This window comes from Balaenoptera acutorostrata, chromosome 1 (genome assembly GCF_949987535.1).
Source record: "Balaenoptera acutorostrata chromosome 1, mBalAcu1.1, whole genome shotgun sequence".
NCBI classification, from domain to species: domain Eukaryota; kingdom Metazoa; phylum Chordata; class Mammalia; order Artiodactyla; family Balaenopteridae; genus Balaenoptera; species Balaenoptera acutorostrata.
The window spans coordinates 49,013,013-49,037,612 of record NC_080064.1 but is presented as its reverse complement, the minus strand read 5'-3'; the positions used below and the strand labels follow the sequence as shown (position 1 = coordinate 49,037,612).

At 43.1% G+C, this 24,600-nt stretch overlaps 1 protein-coding gene across 7 annotated transcripts in view; it reads left to right on the top strand.

Annotated features, from left to right (window-relative positions):
• Positions 1-18,030: 18,030 nt before the first annotated feature.
• Positions 18,031-24,600, top strand: part of DAB1 (DAB adaptor protein 1) — a 416,708-nt gene continuing 410,138 nt past the window's right edge. For 6 of the 7 annotated variants that reach the window (XM_028164171.2, XM_057532077.1, XM_057532056.1 and 3 more), the window contains exon 1: positions 18,170-18,313. The gene's annotated coding sequence lies outside the window, so the exon portion shown is untranslated. Of the gene's footprint in view, positions 18,078-18,169; positions 18,314-24,600 lie in introns of those variants that run through there. The other variant, XM_057532044.1, reaches the window with a different exon arrangement.

Sequence of the window (24,600 nt, the reverse complement as noted above, 5' to 3'; positions counted from 1 at the left end):
GCGAGAGCGAGAGCGAGAGAGAGAGAGAGAGAGAGAGAGAGAGAGAGAGAGAGAGAGGGAACCCTCATTTTTAATATCACATCCTCCCTGCTGATTCTGTGAAGGCCTGGAAACAGCAGGTAACAATGTGTAAGTGACTTTGAATTAAGACTGAACTCTCTGTGTCCTTCTCTTCTCCCTCAAATGTGGAATGGTTTTCTAAGAATTTAATTATCTAAGAACACAGCATCAAAGCTGTTAGACCCTTGTTAGTGTTAATTCAAACTTAATGTGCATGAGATTTAGAGATCTTGGATACTAGGAAAATGATTTCAATTCAAATAGCCCTCTTTGTCCTACACATCACAAAACATCTTTTAACATAGTTTTTTTTTTTTTTTTTTTTAATAGAATACTACAACCCAGGTCTCTCCCACTAAAAAAGATTCTCACTATGGAGAAGTCAGATGTTCTACAAATCAGCACGATGTGGCAGGAAGAACGAATATGGGCTTTGGTGCCTTCGAAACCTAAGTTCAAGTCTTAGAGGTTCACGTTTTTCCACGTGTCTGTGGACAGAAGCTTAACTTCTTTGAACCTCAGTAAATTAACCTCTCAGCAAGCATTGGGAGGTAACAAAAGTGGGTAGAGTTACCCAAGTGGGACTAATGCAGAGGCGTGTCTGCAAGCTGGTGGTCTTGGAGTCTGGGGTCGAGAATTAGCTGATCCATCCCAAGGCAAGATGGAGATGTGTAATGAATGCTGACCTGAAAGACTTTTGTCCTTTGGGTTTCATGACCTGCAATTAAATCATGGCTAATATAAAACAAGAAACATGCCTTCTTAGGAAAACAAAACTCTTTCAAAAGCGTTATGGTATTTTCATTGAAATATATATAACATGTGTTAACTGTAGAATGATTGTATAACAGAAACCAGCCAATCCTACTGGAACACATTTATTTCAAAAATGTGAGCTAAGCCCTGTGGCACAATAATTCCTTTGAAAGGCATAAAGGAATCATCTGTTATTGTAATCTGAAAGCATGGCTTTAGGTAAATTGAAGTTCATTGTTTTAAAGTTTGAAAGTAGAACTTTGTAATTGGACCAACAAAGATTTGTGTGTGTATAATTAATTTTAAATCAGTGTCCCCAGCTTACACTGGTCTCATTCATGTTTTGGAAATAATTTGAGGTATCCTTGTGACAGAACAGTGTTCCCGCCCTATTAACACCTTACATTTCTATGGCCTATGATCAATATTACCTTCCCAATAAATCTGTGAGATCATTGGGCAGAATATCTTATCCGTTTTTATAAACAAGTAACTTCAGTCCCAGAGAGAATAGGGGCCTTTTTCAGAGCCACAAAACGAAGTTGTAGAGCGCAAACAGGAACCCAGAACTTCTGATTTCAAGCTTGGTATTCTTTTCAGCAAAAAAATATTACAAAGGACCCACCACAAGCTGGATTATTTGCTAGACAATTTCTCCCCTCATAACATCAAGTTTCTCTCTGCCATGATTTCCCCAAATTCAGAACCTAGTGTACCCTCCTCTTTGGCTCTACCCTATCAAGAGCTTTATTCATAAAATAATATCCAATGTTAGTCATTTACACTTTAGTATGAATTTAAGTCAATGTGGTCTCTCTCCCTTAGTCTTTTACATTTCAGTCATTATCTTCCAGTTAAATAATAGCAAGGCTGTTTAGCCTATTAAAATAATTCCAGGAGCATAAGATGCTCCAGTAGTTTTTGTTTAAGGATTTTTATTAGGAGCCCCTGGTAAAAAACAACCTGCAGTATATCCATGGCCCTAATATGTAAAATGTCTTTTAACTCAGGATTGTGAGCTCCCTAAAGGAAGGGATCATAGCTGTCTTGTTGGCTATTCAGTGGTTGGATACAGAGACTGTCATATATTTAACACTCTAAATAATTATAGAATAAATAAAATCAACCTTACAGATATAGCAAGTCATGTCAAATATGTCACATTTTCACAAGCTGAGGAAAAATACACTAAATGATATAGTTGAAAAATGTTTCACAGCCATTGGTAAGATTGGAAAAGAGTCTCTAAGGCACCTAAATAATCCACCTTCTGCCTAAGAACCACTTATGGAATCAGGTCCAAAAGAGACTAAAAGGGTAAAATGGGGGAGTGGGGACTCCAGCTGATATAGTGGCAAAAAGGGATCTCCACAAGATGGCATACCTAGAGTTTCTTGGTTTTTAGTCACTATTTTAGTGCAATGTTTGTTTGTTTTTACACTGCCATAGAGCAAGCAGAATCCTGACTTACGGTTCATGGTCTATCATATTTCTTACATTTACACATTTCTCCTTTGAAATGTGGGGTTGTTATGTTGGGCTGTCGGATGGGGACTTGTTGTAACATGGTGAGCGGGTTGGGGAGTTGTCCCTCCCCTACTGAACTTGACAGTGGCCTCTGACCCGCAGATCAGAGGGCAAAATATTTATCCAAGACAAGTTGAGCTGTTGTTTCTCGGGAGGAATCAAAATCCTAGTTGGAAGTTAAGTGAAAAAAAAAAAAATGGGGAATAAAAGTTCCTATTAAAAAATGAGCCTTAAGGTCAGAAGTGGGAAGGTAAGGACCTACCAACATTTGGAGCATAAAGTAGACGAGGTTTAGTGATTTAGAACCGGGGTCAATAACAGTGTAAGGCCAATTCTTAATCACTGTTTTCAGTGTTGTATGTTTGTGTGTGTGTGTGTCTATCTGTGTGTATGTGTCTGTGTAGGGGTGAGCTTGATAGCAAGAAGGATGTATCAAATTGTGTCCTGAATTTGTTTTGATTTCCTACTACTGAGACCTCAAAATAAATGGAAATACTCTGCTCCTTGAAGGCAAGGATAATATCTTGGACAACAATTTGGTTTTTTGTGTGTCTAATACATACACAGCAAATATTTATTGAATTAATTAATCCATCAAAGGAGACAAATTCAGTGGTTGTTTGTTCAATATAATAATACAACACTCAAATGTTATTAGTTACAGATTGGGTTATTTTGATTCTAAGTTGCTGGAGGGTTTTTTTCCCTGTAACTAGTTTATTGCCCAGTAGAGAAGAGCAGTTGTATATTTCTTAACTGGTTTGAGTTTTTGTGTTTCACATTTTATTTTTTCAAAAAGGAAAAAAGGAAAATCAACACCTGAATTCAAGGCACACTTCAAAAATGGGTGCAGGACAGTATGACAATAACTAAACACAGTAATTCACATATACACCCCCATGCACCTGTGCAAAGCTGTTGGGACATATAGAGTGCTATTTACATACTATTGGGTGATTCGGGATTTGTCAAGATTCCCAGTTGTCTGAGAATACTTAATGGATTGTCACTGGTATAACTCAGGGAGGCTGTCTGCAAACCTTCAGACTGACATTTTTACAGAAGCAGTAGTAAATATCATGGAGATCCTTTTTTTTTTTTAAGATTTTTTTTTTTTAATGTGGACCATTTTTAATGTCTTTATTGAATTTGTTACAATATTGCTTCTGTTTTATGTTTTGGTTTTTTGGCTGCGAGGCATGTGGGATCTTAGCTCCCCGACCAGGGATCGAACCCTCACCCCCTGCATTAAGAGGCAAAGTCTTAACCACTGGACCACCAGGGAAGTCCCTGTGGAGATTCTTTATAGTTGTATTTTTCGTAAAGGGTTATATGAACATTTTTATTATTTATTTTCTTTCTTTGTGTTTTGCTTCCTAATTTACGGTCTGCCTCATTCCAAAAGGGTATTGAGGAAGCAAACTGAGTTATGTATGGATTTTCAGTTGCTTCATTCAGGGAATGTAGAACAAGCTTCTGTAAATGTAGTCCAGCTCTTATCACCTCTCCACTAAGCCCTTCAGTGACTCCTACAACCTAAAGGAGTTCTGCCTGGTGCTTTCCAACATGTTAGGGAATCTTGATAAAATATGCGGCTGCAGAGTGGGCAGGTGCTCGCCATGGAGGTCCCGTACGCCAGATTAAAGACACTGGATTTTATCCTGCAGCCACTGGGGAGCCGTTAAATGATTTTAAATAAGGGCTTGGTATAATCACATTTGGGTTTCACATTATGTACCATCATACAGTATTTTTCTCTAGGAATCTGATTCTTTATTGACCTTTCTGAAAATAAAACCCACAGAAGGGATAAATCTTCCTCTAAAAACTATGAAATATATTGAGGCAATAACAAACCACGTGCAAATATGAGCACAAGTAAAGGTACAACAGTTATATCTCATCTGGGCAGTGGCCCCGTGGTTGCCTAGAGAGAGATAAATCTTCACAAGGATTTCTGTCTTTGGAACTTCTGTGAGAATTTTAACAGGGTGACTGGTGTCACTGGAAAGGAATTAGTTGGAGAGACCCTTTGAGTAGTAAAGAATCTGGTGGGTGAGTGGCTAAGGGAGGGATGGCCTTTGTCCTAACAGACTCACAAAGTCCCCTGCTTTTGAAGCCTTGCTGGTCACTCTCCCACCCTGAATACTTCTCTTTGGGGACATGGGGAGGTGTTTCAAGCGTTCAGTAATTATCTGTGTTTTAGAACTTAGGACACTATTTTACAAAACTACCTGTTTACTTAGCTTCCTCTCCCATTATTCTGTGAGTTACTTTGGAACAGAACTAGTCTCTCATTTCCTTAGCATCAGTGCCTAGTTCAGTGCATCATTCACGAGGAGTACACTCAGGAAGTTTTTGAATAAATGAACATATGAATGATCATAATATGGGCTTTCTGAATGGAACCAGACATAGTTGTTCAGAGGAGCAGATTTCAGGCGAGATATTGAAGGCTCCAGCCCCAAGGATACTTAGGGATATAATGCATAAACTTACATAGATGTGCGTAATTAAGAACTGATCTGCAGCTGGGAACGTAACTAAATGACTTTCTGGATTCCTCCAACTATAACTAGATTCTCCAGATTTAGTTACACATAATAAACCCAAAGGACATAATATGCCAGATTCTAGAAATATCATCATATAGTTCATTTTATAGACAGGTATTAATGGTGCATTTACACGGAGATGGATTGACTGGGGACACAATGATGAAAAAGAACTTGAGTTTTGGAATCAGATGATGTAGGTTGGCATCAGTACTTTTTGAATTAATGCCTGAGTGGCTGGATAGGTGGATGGGTGAGTGACACAGAAGTAGGTCATGTTAGTTGCCTCAGATTATAAAATTATGATGACTGGTGAAATAATTACAGAAATTCTGATTTCCAGAGTTATATTGTGTTCCCATGCAGAGGAAGAAGAAGGAAAGAAGGGTTGATTCAAGATATTCCTTTTGTATTGATAGAAACAGATGCAGTCTTTTCTGCCATGCACCAGGTAATCTGAGGGAAAGCATTAAATTTATACCGTAATCATTAGAGACCCCTCAAGTGGAGTTATCCCTAAGTCAGAAATTAAGTGGGAAAGACCTTGATCTGAAGTGAGTTGATTTATTCTATACATTTTAATATATTTTGGGGTAAATCCTTAAATGAAGAGATAATCCCTGATAAGCTCTTAAATATTTGAATACCAGTAATGAAATCATAATTAAATCAAGTGAAATGTAATAGTAAATGTCTATCTAGTGTTGCTATTCCCTCTTGGGTTCCTTGGAATTTGAATGGATAAATTTTTTATCTTACAATTCTTGGGATTTAGTTCAATATTTATTTTATTATCAGTGTAGACCTACACACACTTGACTAGTTTAATGACAATGAATGCTGACGTCTTTAACTAACAACATAGCAAATGATTTTAATGAGAACGATGTAATTGTACTCAGGGAAGATACTCTGGCAGATGTTGGTATAGGAATTATATAAATAAATGCAATTTCCTCCAGCCTGAGCCTGCTCTGTGGCCATGGGTAAGTCAGATAACCTTTCTCAACTCTACTGTTCTCATTTATAAAAGAAAAAATTTGCTTAAGCTTTATCTTTAAGTTTCTTTTGCCTAGTTAAGCTCTAAGAATGTTATAGACCTATATTTCTACAAAATGAGATCCAACTCGATAAAATTTAATCAATAATTTGAACATCTACTGTGTTCTGTTCACCGTGGTAAGTTCTGGCGTGTAGTGATGAACGTGTATGACGTTTGTTCAATGAATGCTCACCCATTCATTCATCCAACACATAGTTACTGTTCGGGACTAGGAATATAAACTTACTGTATTAGATTCCCAAGTCTGCTGTAAAAAATTACCACAAACTTGGTGACTTAAAACAACAGATATTTATTTTCCTATAGCTCTAGAGGCCAGAAGTCCAAAATCAGCTGTGTGCTTAGGGAAGTATCTGTTCCTTGCCTCTTCCAGCTTCTTGTGGCTGCAGGTGTTCCTTGGCTTGTGGCCGCATCACTCCAATCTCTGCCTCTGCGGTCACATTGCCTCCTTCTCTTCTCTGTCTTTCCTCAATGTGTGTCTTATAAGGACACTCATAATTGGATTTAGGACCCACTTGTATAATCCAGGATTGTCTTCTCATCTCAAGATCCTAACTTGTGTACTGCAAAAATTATTTCCAAATAAGCTCACATTCACAGATTCCTGGGATTAGCAGGTGGACATATATGTTCGGGAGATGCCATTCAACCCACTACAGTGACCAAACAAACACAAAAACAACAAGCAAAAACAGAACCATTTCTTTGCCCTTATGGAGTTTATAGTCTACTAGGGGAAATAGAAATGAAGTCAAGATATAATTATAAAATACAATTATATACTATAGATAGTTATAAATAATAGTTATAGATTGTGATTAGGTCTATGAAGGGAAATTACAGGGTGCCTTCAAAGATTTTAACAATGGGACCTCATTAAGGATGGAGGTCAGGTCAGACCTCTGGACCAGTGGCATTTAAGCTGACCATCAGTGACTGTGTAGGAGTTGGGGCCTGGGGAGAGGGAGGCTGTTAGAGAGGTCGGGAGAGACTGTTCCAACAAACAGGACATTATGTGCCAAGGCTTTGAGATGGGGCTTTGTAGAAGTGAATGAAGGCCATTGTGGCTGGAGTATACTGAGCAGGGGAAGAGTGGAGTGAGTTGAGGCTGGGTCAGATCATCGAGGGACTTGAAAGCCTTTATAAAGACTTTTGGAAACCTAAATACAGTGAGGAACCACTGATGTATTCTAAACAGGAGGATTTGAATTGCGTTTTTTAAATGTTACTGCAGGGCTTCCCTGGTGGCGCAGTGGTTGAGAATCTGCCTGCCAATAATGCAGGGGACACGGGTTCGAGCCCTGGTCTGGGAAGATCCCACATGCCGCAGAGCGACTGGGCCCGTGAGCCACAATTACTGAGCCTGCGCGTCTGGAGCCTGTGCCCCGCAACGGGAGGGGCCGCGATAGTGAAAGGCCCGCGCACCGCGATGAAGAGCGGTCCCCGCACCGCGATGAAGAGTGGCCCCCACTTGCCACAACTAGAGAAAGCCCTAGCACAGAAACGAAGACCCAACATAGCAATCAATCAATCAATCAATAAAAAAAAAATAAATAAATAAATAAATAAATAAATAAATAAATAAATGTTACTGCAGCTACTATTTGGACCTTGTGTTCTAGGGAAGCAAGAGTGAAAGCAGAAGAAAAGGAAGTTCTAGACAAGAGGTGGCTATGGCTGGGTCCAGGGTGATAGCAGGAGAGATGATGGAAGTGAATGTACTCGAGTTACATGTTGGAGGTGGAATTGACATGGTTTGGGAAAGGAGTGGCTATAGAGAAATGAAGCTTCAAGGATGCTTTCAGTCTGTTGGAGGGACAGGCATTAAACAAATGACTATAATACAGCGATTCATAAGGTGATTAAATAATACAGATGAGAGAACAAGTGATAGTACCTAGAACAGGGTTGGGATGGGGTGGGTAGAATGCCAAAGTTTGAATTAGGCTTTGAAGAATGTTAGTTAGGCAAAGTGGTAGAGAAGAGCATTTCATATAGAGGGAGGAGCATGAGGAAAAATATCCAGAGACATGAAGGTGCGTGGTGTGTGCGTGTTCAGGGAGCTAGGAGGATCCCTGGGAGGGAAGCGTGCAAGTGAATGTTTGTGTTCCCAACAGCATCTCTTTTTAATGTTTATCATGGTCCTTTGCACACAGTAGTATGTTGATTCTTCCTATGACCTGGCCTTCCTACTATAAACCCATTCCAACTGAGCGTGACCATCTCAGATCATCCCACTCAACCAGCAACTACAGACTCACATGTTCCTAAACTGCATAAACATTATGATTTAGTTAATCCAGATCCAGAAGATGCCCAATGACTAAGTGTCCTTTTTTAGAATTTGGCAGGAAATATTAACTTTCTTCTGGAAGTAACATTATGTCCATGATAGATACTTGTTTAGTTTTTATTTTTAAGTGAATACGCAAGATTTCAGGCTCTCTTATTCTCAGTGTACATGAGTAGTGGTGTTTGGGTAGGGGTGTGATGCAGCAAAAAGTAGGAAGGAAATGCCTCATGTCAGGGTGGGTTGGTTATATTACTTGACCTTCTTTCTGCTATGAGAGTGATGTGTCTACCTCACAAACTTGACCCTTTCCCTCAAATGTTCAAAGCCTTTTGATAGTTTCCATTCACCTGTATCAGTAGTTTCCAAAATACCTTCCACTGATACACATGTGGCAAATGACATTCACGGGAGTGGCACTCTTCTACCGGGTAAGACACAGGGTCATTGACACTTCTGGGCATGTCAGCTGTATGTCTACTCTTTATCTCCTAGGCAGGAAAACATATGGGAATGCAAGAGCCTGAGAGTAACATTTTTATAGGGATAATGATGTGCTGTAGTATACCACCCAAGTAAATGTTAACAAATATGGGGAATTTTATGATCAATGATTATTGATTTTTGGGAAAAGAAGCTCACTCCAAAAAAAAAAAAAATCTACCAGTGTCTTAATACTTGTCACGCTTAGCATGACTAAGGGAATTTTTTAAGGCAGTTTGAGTACCAGGATTGGCAGTAGTGTAACCAAAGCTTTGCATGGCTATACTCTGGAATATCTGTGCTTATTATCCCAAGGGTAACTTTTCTAGAGACAGTTGAGTGACCAGAAAAGAGACAGCCATGTGCCAATTAGTGATTACTACTGCAACCTCTACTACTGATAGCCACTGATTTGTTAAGTTTCTTAGCACATACCAAGTAGTATGGCAAACGTTTACAAACACTATTTTATTGAATAATTAAAATAGACACTAGAACCATCTATCATTATCCCCATTTTACAAGAGAGGTAAGTGCAGCTGAGAGTTGAAGAACTCACCCAAATTCACACCCTTGTAGTGTCAGAACTAATGTTAGAAATGAAGCTGTAGTTTAACATTATATGATCTTAATCACTATTTATATGTTTTATTCTATATTTATAAATGTACAATAAAACTGCTACCTGGGATACATATAGAAGAGACTCTATTTCTAATCATTCTGGAGATATCCCTTAGAGAATAGGCATGGCTAACAAGAGCTTCATGTTTTTTCTCCCCAAGGCACAGGAAGACAGACAAAAGCCATGGAGAACTTTGCCTTGGCATCCTTTGACAACATTCCACAAACCATACTCCTCCCTCCCTCCCTCCCTCTCTCCCTTCCTTCTTTCCTTCCTTCCTCTGTCATCCATCCTCCTGTCTTTCTTCCCAGTTAGATTGTGATCTAAACATTCTTAATTACAAGGTGTTTTCATCTCTTCATAAGGTGCTCCTTATATATTTTTGGTTGATGACTGCTCACTGGTGGAATTACAACCACATTGGCTCAGTCACCCTTGACATTAGTGCAGGGACAGATGTTGCATACATCTCTTTCTCTCTGCCGTTTATAAGGAGCTTAGCATCTACTCTAAGAAATTACAGTCTCTATGGGGGATCCAGACATGTGAAAAATGGCTCCAACACATGGCAGGGATCAGGATTATAAGGAGGCCCAACATATAAAAAAAGTGAAAAGAGAGAATGATTGGAGAGGGGAAGGAGCTTCATTTAAACTAGATCCTGCAGATTGGGAAGGATTTCAATAAATGGGAAAGGGAAAGAGCAATCCTGGAGGAGGAAACAGCACGAGCAGAGTAATGGAGACACACGTCGAAGGTGTGGTCAGGAAAAGACCCATCATCTGTGGTGCTTTGATCAGGGATATATGAGCATGCTACTAGAATATTATAAGATGAATTGTGGGAACATAGAGGAATGAACTGTTTTTTTTTAATCATGGAGGGAAGCTTTTGCTCTGCCTGAAATTTTGGTGCCATATTTGTTGAAAGGCTCTCATTTCCTTCTTCACCTCCATCATCATTTTCATTGTTGTCATAATCACCATTATTAAACTTTATGATTGCATAGCTTTTTAAAAAATTTTTTATTTATTTATTTTTGGCTACGTTGGGTCTTCGTTGCTGCGTGCGGGCTTTCTCTAGTTGCGGCGAGCGGGGGCTACTCTTTGTTGCTGTACGCGGGCTTTCTCATTACGGTGGCTTCTCTAGTTGCAACCACGGGCTCTAGGTGCACGGGCTTCAGTAGTTGTGGCGCACGGGCTTAGTTGCTCCGCGGCATGTGGGATCTTCCCGGACCAGGGCTCGAACCCGTGTACCCTGCATCGGCAGGCGGATTCTTAACCACTGTGCCACCAGGGAAGCCCTATGATTGCATAGCTTTTTACAATTTCTTATTCATGACTTCATTACGTCTTTAATACCTCTTCACTGAGTTGATGGCTTGGTTTTCATGGAAAATAATGAAAACTGCAAATAATGCTGGCTAATACAATAAAAAGGATATATTGTCTCATGTTATTTTTAAGGTAATGCTGGCTTTAGGCAGTGACTCAGTGATGTGACAGGATGTGATTTCTCTTGATCTCTCTGCTTTGACCGCATTGGGTCCAACTTTATCATAAGGGCTGTTCCCTTTAGGAGCCCACACTGTTGCTTCCTGGGCTACAGGCTATTTTTGTCTCAGTATTTCCAGCAGAAGTCTGGATGGACAAAGTCAAGTTTTCTGCCAGCCCCTGAATCAACCAGTCTGGTCAAGGGGATGGAGTGTCATGGAGTGTGTTGACCGGCTTAGCTTAGGTCCTGTGCTCCGATCCAGAGCTGTGGGTGAAGTCAGCTTCCGAGAAATCACATACTTTCCCAAATGTGAACTGAGGTTTTTAGGAAGGAAGAAAGGGACTGGGTGTGGTTGGGATAAATGCTAAAGAGGGAATTAAAGAGAATCCTTTAGAGAAATATAGGTACTTTTATTGCCATTTTGTAGCTGAGGAGTGGACATTTATAGTCCTGTTACTTATGCAAAGATGAAATAGTTCCCTTTTTTAAAAAAGGCTATATACGTTGAGAGAAAAAAAATCTATACTGTATATGTCATTATGGGACTCCAGAAGGTGAAGGAATGTTACTATCCCCTCTGCAGAGACAGGGCAGACAAGTGTCATGGGCTGTGACACTGAGTAAGTTATTAAACTTCTCTTACCTTCAGTTTTTTTGGGGGGAGGGCTGGAAAATAGAGATAATAGTAGCTCCTACTTCACAGCGTTGTTAAGAGGATGAAATGAGACATTTACCAATCCAGGTGACCAAATGTTTTTCCATTCATTATGGGTTGAATTTTTACAACTTCCAGGGAAGTAACCGAGAGCATCCCGTCTTAAGAGATGAAATTTCTGAGGCTGATGAATTTCCTCTGGTTATTAGCCACAGGAAATACCAAACCCAAGTCTTGAGATTCCAAGCCTTACTCACTCTCTTTCCACTACACCGTGCCGCTGCTTAATGAGATCCCCAGCTCTCTGCATCCTTGCCTTGCAGTAAACGGGATCCACACTGAGGGAACTACACATGCAAATTATTATTAGCAGGAAAACGGGTAATTATTATTTTTTACATTCGCGTCATCGCAGATAATCTTTGTGTTAGACATTCTTTAGCAATGAATGACTGAACTAGAGGGCTTGCGGTTCATTCAGAGGGTCATTAATTCTAAATAAGAAATTCATTTACTGTCACTCATGTTGCTTAAACAATGCAGAGCGAAGAGTGAGTGCAGAGCAATTTCAGACTGTAAAGGCTGAGACGGAAGCTGGAAATCACCTAGCCCAACCTTTTAATTTACATATGAGTGAAATGAGGGCCTGAATAGGGAAGGTCACACAGTTAATTAGTGGCAGAGCTGGGACTAGCACGCATTTTCTTTACTTCTATGCCAAAGTCTTGCCATTAAAGCATGAATGCTGATCATCGGACTCCTATTTGGTTAGGAATTCCCTGATTACTTAAAACACATTGAGTGCTTAGGATAGAGACACTTAATGTGCTAAAGGTTCCAAAATGAAAATATATGAAGACTCTTTCACAAATTCCCTTGTGCTGTATTAATTTTAATCCTCATTGTTTCTACAAGGCACTGGTGGGAGGGATAAACAAGTATCTGTATCCATTGAATGGTCTTATTTGAGTCCAGCCAATGTAAAGGTATGAACTAAAAACATTTTACATTAAAACAGAGCAAATTGCTTATGGTAACCATTGCATAATGAAGGAACACAATGAAGAATTAAGTTCAAATTACTTATCAGGTCTCTTCCATTTTCTACGTTTTTAAAGTAGAAAATTGCACAGTATAATTACTGTAAGTTAATTTGCATTCATATTACAATTCAATGAGCAATTACATTCTTTTTTATTTAAAAAAACATTTTATAAAGTGTGATTTGCATCAGTACGTTTCCAGGAAAAGTGGCAACTTTTCCCTTGTGAGGTTTTCACACAAATTCAACCATGCAGCCTATATCTTCGGTATAGACTTATAGCCTCTTATTGGCTTCTTGGGACAGGAGAGGAGAGAACCATGTGAAGTGTGACTATGGTTTCAGAGCTTTTTAATAAGAACTCTTCAAGGCATCATAGAATATCAGGGTTTAGAAGGAGAATTTAGAGGTCTTATTGCTCAAGACTTCTTTCCCCCATTTACTTCCTCCATCTGAAGCTTGAATTTCTCCATTGAATTCCTTCCAAGCCATCATCCAAACTATATTTGATAAACTCCTGTGCCAGGAAATTCTTTGCCTTCTGATGACACCCACATCATCACTGGTCAGTGCTTTCATTTTGTGGAAGATGCTCCATTTTGGCCTAACTATCCTTGTATTAATGTACTTTAAAGGATACTTTTTTTTTTTTTTAACACATTCATTGCTTTGGCAGTGCTATGCACAACATACAGCACTCTTTTTATATTGAGAGTAGAATATTTTATTCAGGACTTGCAATATTAGCACAGATATGTGTTGGGCCATCATAGTGAGGCAGGAGATAGATGGGCCCCAGTCTGAACAGCTGGAGTTTGTCCCCTGTGGACAGATACTCCAAAATGGCAGGAGGGAGGAGAAGCTAAGCCCTGTCCAGATAAGAGATAAAAGACCACATATTCTTCATTCTCGAAGTCAAGGAGACCTTCCCGACTACACACACACAGAAGGGCTCCTTGGAGGTCAAAAAGGGAGGGGGCGTCACCTCATAGTAAGTGATGTCAACCTACCCATAGGCCTCTTCGCTGGAATCCATCTTGGCTAAGAGATGTGCGCACACGCATGGGAGGATCCTGAGATAAACTAAATATGGACTCAGAACCAGGCAAAGCAAGATGATTGGCCAAAGGAAACCCGGCAGAAATGCCCCATGAAAGTGATTCAAACTACCACAAGGGAGCGACTCTCTCTGAGCCCACCTGTGTGTCTATCCACACATACTCTTTTCCCTCCTAATAAACACTTGTTTCACTACTTTCCATCTCTATGTGGAAATTCTTTTCTATACAGCTGACAGGCCAGGGTCTTGTCACTGGCCACTGGTCCCTGGTGGTCTCGTGGCTAGGATTCAGTGCTCTCACTGCCGCGGCCTGACTTTAATCTCTGGCCGGGAACCAAAACCCTGTTTCAAGCTGCTGCAGGCCAAGGCCAAGGCCACCCGAGATCAGTAGCGTGGTTCCCATAAACATGTGGGGTCTCACTGGCTGCTCTGCTTTCTCTGTGCCTGCGCTTTTTAAAATTGTTTAAATTAAGATAAAATAGATATATATTGAAATGCATAGATCTTAAGATTAGTTTGATCAGTTTTGACGAACGTATTTGCCTATATAAACCAACCCTACATTAAAGATATCATATATTCCATTATCCCAGAAAGTACCTTGTGCCCCTTTCCAGGCAATCCCTCTCCACAGAGGTAACTACTGTTCTAATATTTCTTATCATAGATTTATTTTTCCTGTTTTTGATCCTCATATAGGTGGAATCATAATACCTTTCCCTGCTTCACCTGGTTACTCAGTTATCTTTCAAGATGGTATCACTTCCTTCACGAAGTCTTAACATCCTACTCTGGGTTAAATGCCCAGATTTGATGCCCCCCCCTAGCATCCCGTACTTAGCACTATCACTATCATAGCATTTACTGCAATGCAGTGCAATGATGGGTTTCCTTCATGGGCCTGTAAGTTGTTTAAAAGCATTTTTTTTTTTTCTGTTTTCTTCTTCTGCCAATGCCCAACATTGTGCCTAGTATAGAGTAAGCAATCAGTAAATATTTTTTGAATAAACAAATAGAATCTGAGTGTGATCTTGAATGAAAGGCACCATGAGAGGCTTATATACCTTTGGTATTAACCTTTGAAATTTTGTGCATTCTGTATTTTAGTATACTTGGTACACATGATGTTTCTAATAAGCTGGGTAGAAATGTTCCTAGTGAATGTTATTCAAAATTTTATTAATTTGAGAGCTTTATGTGTAGAGAAATATTAGCATATTCCTGGCATATGCAAGCACTACAAACTATTTAATAAACAGTGGCTATGTAATAATTTGTTTGAAATCCCCAGAGCTTACAGCGCAAATTCATTTTATTATACTCCATCCAATGAGAGGTATATTTGAAATGATTGTAGGAATAAACAGAATTTTAAGTAATGTATAATACACAAAATGAGTTACTTTTCATCCCTTCCTTTGGAGGAGTGATTATTGCTAGTTGAATTTATGACTTCTGACATTTGGTTTTGCTTTCAATTGCAGGTCAGTCTCAAACAGTACTTATAGAGGCTGCCCCTCTGGGTGTCTTAAGAATCATGTGCATAGGGATGAATTACGTGAAGTTCAATAAAACTCCTTTCTACCCATCTGCATGCTACTCATGCCCATGTTTTTTATTCAGTTGACTCAGAGCTCTTTAAAGGCAGGATCTGTTTCTGATTTACCATCATTATTTCCAATGCCTTGCACAATGCCTGATATATAAAATGGACTCCATAAACGCTCGTTGATTTAAAGGGAACTGTTTTTGGAATTGTTCTGGAATGAGAACCAATGTTTACTGGGTGACTTATTCAGTGCTAGCCATGTTCAATATATTTTTCCATTTAAAGCTTGCACAATCTCATGAAGCAGGTATCACTATGGTAGAACTGAGATTTTGAAGCTCAGAGAGGTAAGTAACTTGTCAAAGATGACTCAGGATCCAGTACACACCAAGAGGAGTACTTCTCTATCTGGGCTGTCATGAAGGTTAAATGAGTTAATGAATGGAAAGCACCCAGAATGGTGTCTGGAATGTAATAAGCAATGTAAACATTTTTGCTGTTTCTCAGGGTAGATGATAAAGGAATGTTTATTGATTTTTTCTTTATGCCACACATAATACAAACTATATTATTATTTAAGAGAAGAAAAAAAACACCCTAATATTTAAGTAAGTTGTTACTTGACATGTTAGGCATAAAAACTTAAAATGGTACTTTAAGATTTGATTTGGTTTAACCCTGAAGACTATTAGGTCCTTGGTGGACAGCTTGTTTGCAGTTAGAATCTGTATAACTTTCTTCCAGCCTGGAGTTGGGAACAGTTGTAGCTTGTTGCCCCTGTCAGATTTAATGAGAATTTGCTGAGTTTCCCTGGTGCACCTTCTCCAACACTGAAGAGAGAGTTTTGCATGAGCATCTTCCATTTTTATCACTGAGCCACTCGGTGTCAGGTATTCCCTTCAAAGTCTGTAATCATAACCTCATCTGAAAACAGAACAAGGTGGAAGGGGGTGAAGTCCACAACTCTCAAAGGCAGGGTCTTAACATGTGTATAAATTGTTTTGATGTTTCACAGCTGTCTCAAGCATTGAGAAACTTTTTGGGAGAGTCAATGAAAAGTTAGACCTATGTTCAATCACGGAAGGTTTGACATTTATCCCAGTTGCTTGAAGTGCATAACAGTTTTCTACACCCCCTTTCTCTATTTCAGTGAGGTCTTCTGTGGTTTGTCTATGTCCCCTGGTTTTCTTTGTATTGAGTTCAGACTCCGGAGGTCTGTCTTTATAGACGAGGAAACTAATAGAGTTGCCTGGAGAGCCTGAACTTTCTACTAATGTATCTTAAGTGTTCTGTAGCAACTCTTGCCACTTTCTAGAACTTCAGAAAAGTTGGAGAGACTTGAGCCACTTTCTCTGGTCCCCACCCTTAGGTTCGCTGGTCACACCCGGAAGTAAATAGAAACAGTAGTATCCACCGGTGGTACCTCCCTCTCACCTTGTTGGGAGTTCCCTCCCATCAACTTTTCTCCCAAGATTGCATCCTGCCAATGACCTCACACATTTTTCCTGTCTCTATGTACGTTGCTATCTTTTCAGGAGGTGCATGACAGCCTCTGTTTGCTGGGGTCTCCATTTGTACAGAAGCTGTTATTATGGAATAAGTTTAATGGGTCGTGAATTTTGTGGAGACAGGGAGGGTCTCTCGATCACTTTGTATGTACCAGCCATGGACCTACTGGCTCTACAAGGAGTGCATTCGGCTAAATATTTTTAGCCCATTGACTCTGGAGGTAATAACTCTAAATGCTTCATTAAATTTTCATGGCTGAGTGATGGAAACTACGAGGAAAACAAACAAACAAACAAACAAACAAAGCCCAAATCAGCCACATTAGCTTCATTTATTACCCAGCTGGAGGACCGGAGTGTGGCCCTTATAAAGAATAAAAATAAACTTTTTAAGGAACTGTAGCCAGTCTCTTCTTTTCCTTCCCCGCGCCCTGCTTCAACAGCACAGGATTTCGGGACTCTGGAGATGGGTGTGCCACGACAGTCTGTTGAATCCAGCCTCAGGGCTGAAGAATTTTCAGACTCACACACTCTTTTCTGAGATTTGGTGGATCTTTGTAAGCTAGGACCAGAAGTAGGGAGCAACTGATTGCATCCTGGCTGGAGCCTTCTACTGCGCGTGTCCTAATCTGGGATTGTTTACTCCCGGACATTCTGAGAACCAGAGTTGGGAGGGTGGACGGCAGGGGGAAACGTTGGGGGTTAACTGGGGCCTGAACACCCTCAGGGGCCTGAGTCCCTCCCTAGGACTCACGAAAGAGTGATAGATGCACGCCTCCTCCCTCTCCCAACTTTGCCTGGGAAGCCTCGGTGACGACAGGGGCGCACGAGCCAGGGTTGGCCGCTGGGACCTAGCGCCCCCTCCTGCGAAGGGGAGCGGGGGCCACACGTCGGCGCGGGGCCTGCCCTCGAGTTTTCCCGCACTAGCGCTTTTTCCACTTGGGTATGCGCATGTTTAGAGGCCTGGATGATAAGAGAGTAGACCCTAGAGAAAAATGAGGGAGGCCGGGCGGGGGCGGCTGGTGGCGATGGTGAGTGGCAAAAACAGGGAATAGTTTGTGAAAAACCCGAGTCTGGTGGCTTTTACCCCATCTCGCCCTCACGCCCTCCCCGCCCACGCAGCCGGGGCGGAGACCCGGCGCTCTGGGCTCGGCTCTCCTCCACCACGCCGGGATGGGGAGTGAGCGGCAAGGCTCCAGAGGCGCGACTGCGAACCGCGGCGCCCCCGCTCGCTCGCTCGCTAGCTCTTCCTCCTCCTCGTCGCCACCGCGACTCCGCTAAGCTCTCGGAACGCGCTCGGGCGGCGCACAGAGCACCCGGGCGGGAGCGGGAGCCGCGAGGCCGGGGCGAGGGGAGCGCGGCGGGCGGCGGCGGCGGCGGCGGCGGCGGCTGCGGCCGGGGAGCGGGCAGGTGAGCGGCGCCGGCGGGGGCGGGGGCGCGGGAGGAGGCGGGTCTGCGCGCGGGGCGGTCTCCTCCCCCTGCTCTGACGCGGGGCCCGTAGCTCCCGGGGAGAATGGACCCAGCTCGGCTCTCGCCCGGGCTTCCCCGGGCTGGAGAGCGCGCCTGAGTGCCGCCGCCCGCCGGGCATGGGGAACTGCTTCCTGGGCGGCTGCGGCAGCGGAGGAGGATGGTCTCGGCGAGCCTAGGTGAGGCACGGCGGTGGGCTCGCGGCCGCCTCGGAGTTCAGCGCGGGCAGGTGTCGGCGGGTACGCGGCGCCCGGACGCCCGGGTGGCTCCGTCGGGGTCCCGGGCGCGGAGAAGGGCTCCTGGGGCGTTCCTCTCGGGAGTTTGGCCAGGAGTGCGGCGGGGATGGAGACTGCAGTTTTCCTCTCTGTTCCTTCACTTGCTGGGGAGGGGGGGAAGGCGCCTCTGCTCCTTCCATATGGGTCTCCCCCTACCACCTCTTATCTCCCTACTTGTGACCACGCGCGGTTCTCTTTCCAGACCTGCTCACCTAATACATTCGTCTCTCTCCGGGACCCCGTGCACCTTCCTCCTTCCTGCGGCCCCGTCTCTGTCCACCAACGAGCCTTCCTTCTCCCACTCCAAAACCTACCTGGTACTCCCGAGCCCTTCCTCAGCCGCGCTGCCGGCGTCCCCGGGTCGGACCCTCTTCCCTGCTCAGCCAAACCCGGTTTTCACTTCCCTACTCCTCGGTAGCGCTGCGGTTCTGCTCCGACCTGCCGAAAAGCGAGGTCTATCCCAGTGGCCCCTACCCTTTCGCAAACACCATCAGAGCCGGACCCCGCGTCTCCTCGGAACCGATCTCTTCCCGAGTCCTCCATCGACTCGGTTCTCTGCTGCCGCCCCTTGCATTCCACTCCCCAGCACCACCCCGCGCCGCCCTCCACTCCGACAGCTCTCCTCCCCACCCGCCCCTCTTGCTTCTCTCTGCTCCAGACTTGACGCTCTGCCTCGGCTGCAGAGCCAGGTTTCCCCACCCCCCTACTGGGGAAACTTTAAAATCCATGTGGTTCGGTTCATAAAGGAGCCCTAAAAGGAGGACTCAACCGCCGAGAGAGCCTGCAGCCAGGGAGTCAAGGATGGCGGAGGTTGTGTCGTGGCGTCGGAAAGGAGCTGTAGGCTGAGTATACTAAGTACATTTCAAAACCCTGGTTGCTGCAGCCGGGCCTGTCCTCCCGACGCTGGCTCGTCCCGCGGAGTATTATTGTGACCCCTGGTGGGAGGGCGCGTGTATTCTGTGCAGTTTTTAAAGCACTTTTTCTTTTTTTTTTTTTTGGTGGTGGTAGTGCTGGTGGACGGGATGAAGGGGGTACGAGGGAAGGTTGCTTTAAGAGGTTGATGCCACTTGGCTCCTGCGTTGCTCCCTCCCGGACCCGCCAGACTGTGTATGTTTCACTCCCTGTGAACTAACCTCCATCCCCCCAATTGCAGCCTGCAGCACACAAGTCCTCATTGTTGGGGGTCTGCCTGGGCACTTCCGCCTGGGCTGGGAGAATCTGGAGGAATGGGGTGGGGGTGGGGAGGCCGGGGGCGCCGGGCGACCGCGGTGTGGCTCTCGCCTTCTGCTCAGCGGCGGCGGACGGAGTGCAGAGCGCCGCGGCGCGGGCATCGGTGCACTCCGACGCTTGTCTCCCGGGGTGGGGTGCGCGCCCGCGTGGGTCGGCGTCTGCTTGTGCGTTTGGATGCCGGCGCACACCTGGGTTTTAGTTCGTTCAGAAAGAGGAGCTAGTTGAGAGGTTGCCGCAGAGAGTGCGTGTTTTGCTGCCCGGAGCTGGGCGGGCGAGTCCTCCGAGAAGGATGCTACACTGCCGCTCCTAACATCCCGGCGGGGACCGGAGCGAGGATCCGCTGCTGTCGCTTCTTACTCCCTCCTGCTCCCCTTCTGCTGGCCCGTTCAACGCACTTTCAAAATGTTGATGGTTTTGAATAAAGGCCTTGTGGGGGGTTCCGCTGACATTACATCACACTTCACATGTCTTCTAGTAATCATATAAATTAAAGGTGGCTTGCGTTTAGAACCCCCTAATTATCCGGTTCACGTTTGTACAGTTATGTGCCAATTATAGGTCTTCGGGAAATCCATAAAATTATAAACCATCCTCACCCCCTGAATTAGCACCCATTGTTTTTATTATCTCAATGAGTGATTCTGGGTGGAACCCTGAATTGCACAGGCAAGATAGAGGAGGCGGGGGGAGAAGTGGAGAGGTTGGATGGAATAGGGACACTGCACAGCTTCTCCTCAGCCCACTCCCATCTCTTTCACTCTCCGTGCTGACAAGGCTTGGTGACAATTCTGGAATCTGAAAGGGATCACAGATTTTCTTGGTTTCCTATTGAGAAGGGCGACCTAATGAAAACTGTATAAAAGTCAACTTCTAAGCAATCAGAAATTGTCTGCTGATGTCCTTGATTGAAATCCCAGCATTCAAATGGAGTATTGAAAACTCGAAGAGATGGCTTTTGAAGCGCTATTGTTCTTTTCCATACAGAGAGGCCCTTTAAGGGTTTAGGAAGTCCAAAATGCGGTGATTTGAAAGACTGACATTGTAACTATTAGGCAATGGTGAGAGGATAGGATCCGCAGGGATGAGAGAAGAGGGCGAAGTGGGGAGTACAAACGTGTTGTTACTATCTTCTGGGAAAGCGCTGCTACCAAGTGGGAATTCAGTTCTATACATCAAGTTAGCAATTAAATCTCTAACTAAAGCAGATTTAGAAGATGAGTTTTAGTGTTTTTTTTTTTCCCTCTCCTTTTGGGTGGTGGTTTGCTTAAGGTCTGAATAGGCATATCTGAAACATTTAATCATGTTCATTGTATTCAACAATAAAATCTGAATAAAAATTGCTTACTGTTGATGAAGCTCATCTCACAAGCTGTTTCACAGTATGTTTCATTCGCAAGACAGACCATTGTGTGAGGCTGCAGGGAAGACATGGTATCACTTATTGTTCATTTTCTCCCAAAGCCAGAGAGGAATCCGCTGCTCCCACTCCCCTCCGCCCTCCAAGGAATTTTTTCTTAAATGGGTGGGTGTTTGGCTTGGTCCCTGATAGTACCCATCTTAATAATGGCCTTTGGTGGATTTTGGGTGCCTGAAGCCACCCTGCAGGGAGAGGAAGAATCTAATTGAGGCAGCATTTGCATTTTGATAATTCACTCAAGTCAAACGTTTGGTTTTGCTGGGGTTTAATCCTTCTTTCAAGCTAATAAAGCTAACAAAGCAAGAAAATCACAGTATATGTCTGTTAGATAGCACTTTACAAAGTTGCATAAATTGAAGGCAGTTGTCAGGAACTTTAAGTGTTACTTAGGGCTAACTGTAACAAAAAATGTTCACTGGTTGAGTTAAGTGATGGAGGATGAATCACTTGACCTCTCAGAACCTCAGTTTCATCATTTGCACAACAGCGACAATATTATCTACTTTGTGGAGCTGTGAGCAATTTTATGGGGGGAAATGTCTCATTGGGAGCTTTGGCACTTAGCAGGATTTCAGGAGAATGGTAACTTTTAGTAATAGAGAGCATGGAATTCTGCTAAGGAGAGAGGATGGTATTTGGAATTGGAAGGGCAGGATGAAATCCAGGTACTGGATTGGCAAATCACCTCTCTTAGTATAATAAAAATAGGAATAACTAACCTTTGTGGGGCACTTACTAAGACTCAGACTTAAGCACTTCATATGCATTAACTTATTTAATCCTTCCTTTAATCCTTCAGTAACCCTAGGAAGTGCATACTTGTATTCTTATTCTCATTTGATTGATAAGGAAAGTGGGGCACAGAGAGAGTTGGTAACTGGCCCAAGGTCATACAGCAACTAATACAATTTAAATCCAAGCTTTCAGTCCTAATGACTATGTTATGTTACCTCTGAGTGGGGAGGTGAGCTCTGTCTCCCAGGGTGGTTGTCACATTTAATGGGGAATAATGGAATAGTTAGACTTCCTGTAGGAGAAAACTACAGGTTGTTCCCAATTTCAGATGCCAACAACATAAAATGGGTGCTTCTCTATTACCAACAGGGCATTAGGCTGATGGTGGACATTTTGAACACTTCTGACATCGTGGCAGGTATTGGTTCACATATGTCTACTGTGTTAGTATATTCAGTAACTGGGTAGGCAGAGATTGCATTACTGCTCTTATTGGTTACCAGTGGAGGTACGCAGAGATTCTCAAAATTAAGAGGTGGTATAACAGGTCGTTAGAAGACTGGACTTGGGTGCTAGGCTGCCTGGGTTCAGACCTCAGTTCCCCCAACGCTGCCTGCTGTGTGGCTTTGACCAGCTTATCTAACTTCCCTGTGCTTCAATTTTCTTTATAATAAAAAGCTACCTGCCACATAAGATTGTTGTGAGAATTATAGGAATTAACACCAAGTGCTTAGAATAGTACCCAGCATGTGATGTTATTTAACTGTTAGTGTTATCCTTCAAAGAAGAGAAAAATCCTTTTGCTTGAAAATAAAAAGTTTTCTGTTCGTCACTGATATCCTAAGACTTAAATATCCTAAGAGTATCTGGCCTGTTGTTTTTTGTTTTGCTTTTTTGCTAACCAGGAGGTAAACAGGAGGAGAGATATTTAAGGAGTTCAGGCAAAGGTTTTTTTCTTTTTTTTTTTTTAATTTGTTTATTTATTTATTTTGGCTGTGTTGGGTCTTCGTTTCTGTATGAGGGTTTTCTCTAGCTGTGGCAAGCGGGGACCACTCCTCATCGCGGTGCGCGGGCCTCTCACTGTCGCGGCCTCTCTTGTTGCGGAGCACAGGCTCCAGACGCGCAGGCTCAGTAGTTGTGGCTCACGGGCCCAGTTGCTCCGCGGCATATGGGATCTTCCCAGACCAGGGCTTGAACCCGTGTCCCCTGCGTTGGCAGGCAGACTCTCAACCACTGTGCCACCAGGGAAGCCCCAGGCAAAGGTTTTGTTTTGTGCTTGGCTTATTGGAAATATTTCCTTGAACATTTCTCCTCTTTGTGAAGGGAATGGTGAAATCTTCATAATGCTAAGATTTCTATGTCATTGCACTTTTCAGCAGTTATTTTCAAGGACATAAAATGACTGTTGGATGGATTAAGTTCTAGGATTAGTTAGTTAACTCTTCCCAATTTATAGATTGGAAAGCAAATCAGACTTGGGGTGATGCATAACTGTACCACTGAGAGGCACCATCAGAACCCAGAATTCTTTGACCAGTGCTCCTTCTTCTAGACCAGACTGTCTCCTATACCAGGATAGAGTAGTGGCCTGAAACATAAATAGAATTGGAGCAGGAAGGGATGGTGAGCAGTGGGGTGGGTATTACCAGCTAAGAGCGGAAGCCAGCCAGATGTTCTGTACTGAAAACAGAGTGTCCAGTAGGAAAAGAAAACCCCTCCTCTGGGGTTATATCCATGAAAAAGTAGCACAGAACTCAATCTATGAAATGTGTATCAGGATATGAACCTGTGTACAAAAAAGAAAAAAGAGGGCTTCCCAGGTGGCGCAGTGGTTGAGAGTGTGCCTGCCAATGCAGGGGACACGGGTTTGAGCCCTGGTCTGGGAGGATCCCACATGCCGCGGAGCAACTGGGCCCGTGAGCCACAACTACTGAGCCTGCGCGTCTGGAGCCTGTGCTCCGCAACAAGAGAGGCCGCGATAGTGAGAGGCCCGCGCACCGCGATGAAGAGTGGCCCCCGCTTGCCGCAACTGGAGAAAGCCCTCGCACAGAAACGAAGACCCAACACAGCCAAAAATAAAGAAATAAATTAATTTAAAAAAAAAAGAAAAAAGACATTAAATCAATTAATCACTTGAACACTTCCCTTAGGTTGGAGAGCAAATGATCAGGTTTCTTTTTCTGTGAGATGCTCTTTGTGTTTTGCTTCCATTGAGTTCTTAGAAACGGGAAGGTTTTGGTTTGGGAATCATAAAACTCCTCTGGCTTCTATTTCATGAAATATGCTACCATATTCTATTGGAAAAAAATTGCCAGCTTGCTTTTATTATTATTATTTTATTTTAACCTGACATGTAACCAGTCTACAGTGCCACTGGGGGATTCTCATAAAGTGAAAACAGAAATAACATTCTACTGAATAGGAGAACTCACAGCTAAAATGGTAAAAGTTTGTGGTATCAAAGATGGGTTGTTTGGCTTAGGGGATACAGTTAGAGGAGGTAAGGTAACAGACAGATGTGAAGTTCAGAGTGAACCCAAGTCAGCTGTGTTGACCACCTACAGTGAGTCTTGGAAAATTACCAACCCTGTGATTTTTGATAATTTGAGCATCATACCAATTTCTCACTCTCTGTTGGTCTGTCACTCTGTTTCTCAACTGGATCTATCCATTCACTCTTCATCAGTTAAGCATCTCTTTCTCTACCTTTGTCTCTTCTTGTGTTTATCCCAGTCTTTGTCTCTTTTTCATTCTTTATGTCTGTTTGTTCCTATTCTTGTTAGTGTCATAATCAACAATAACAACTGAA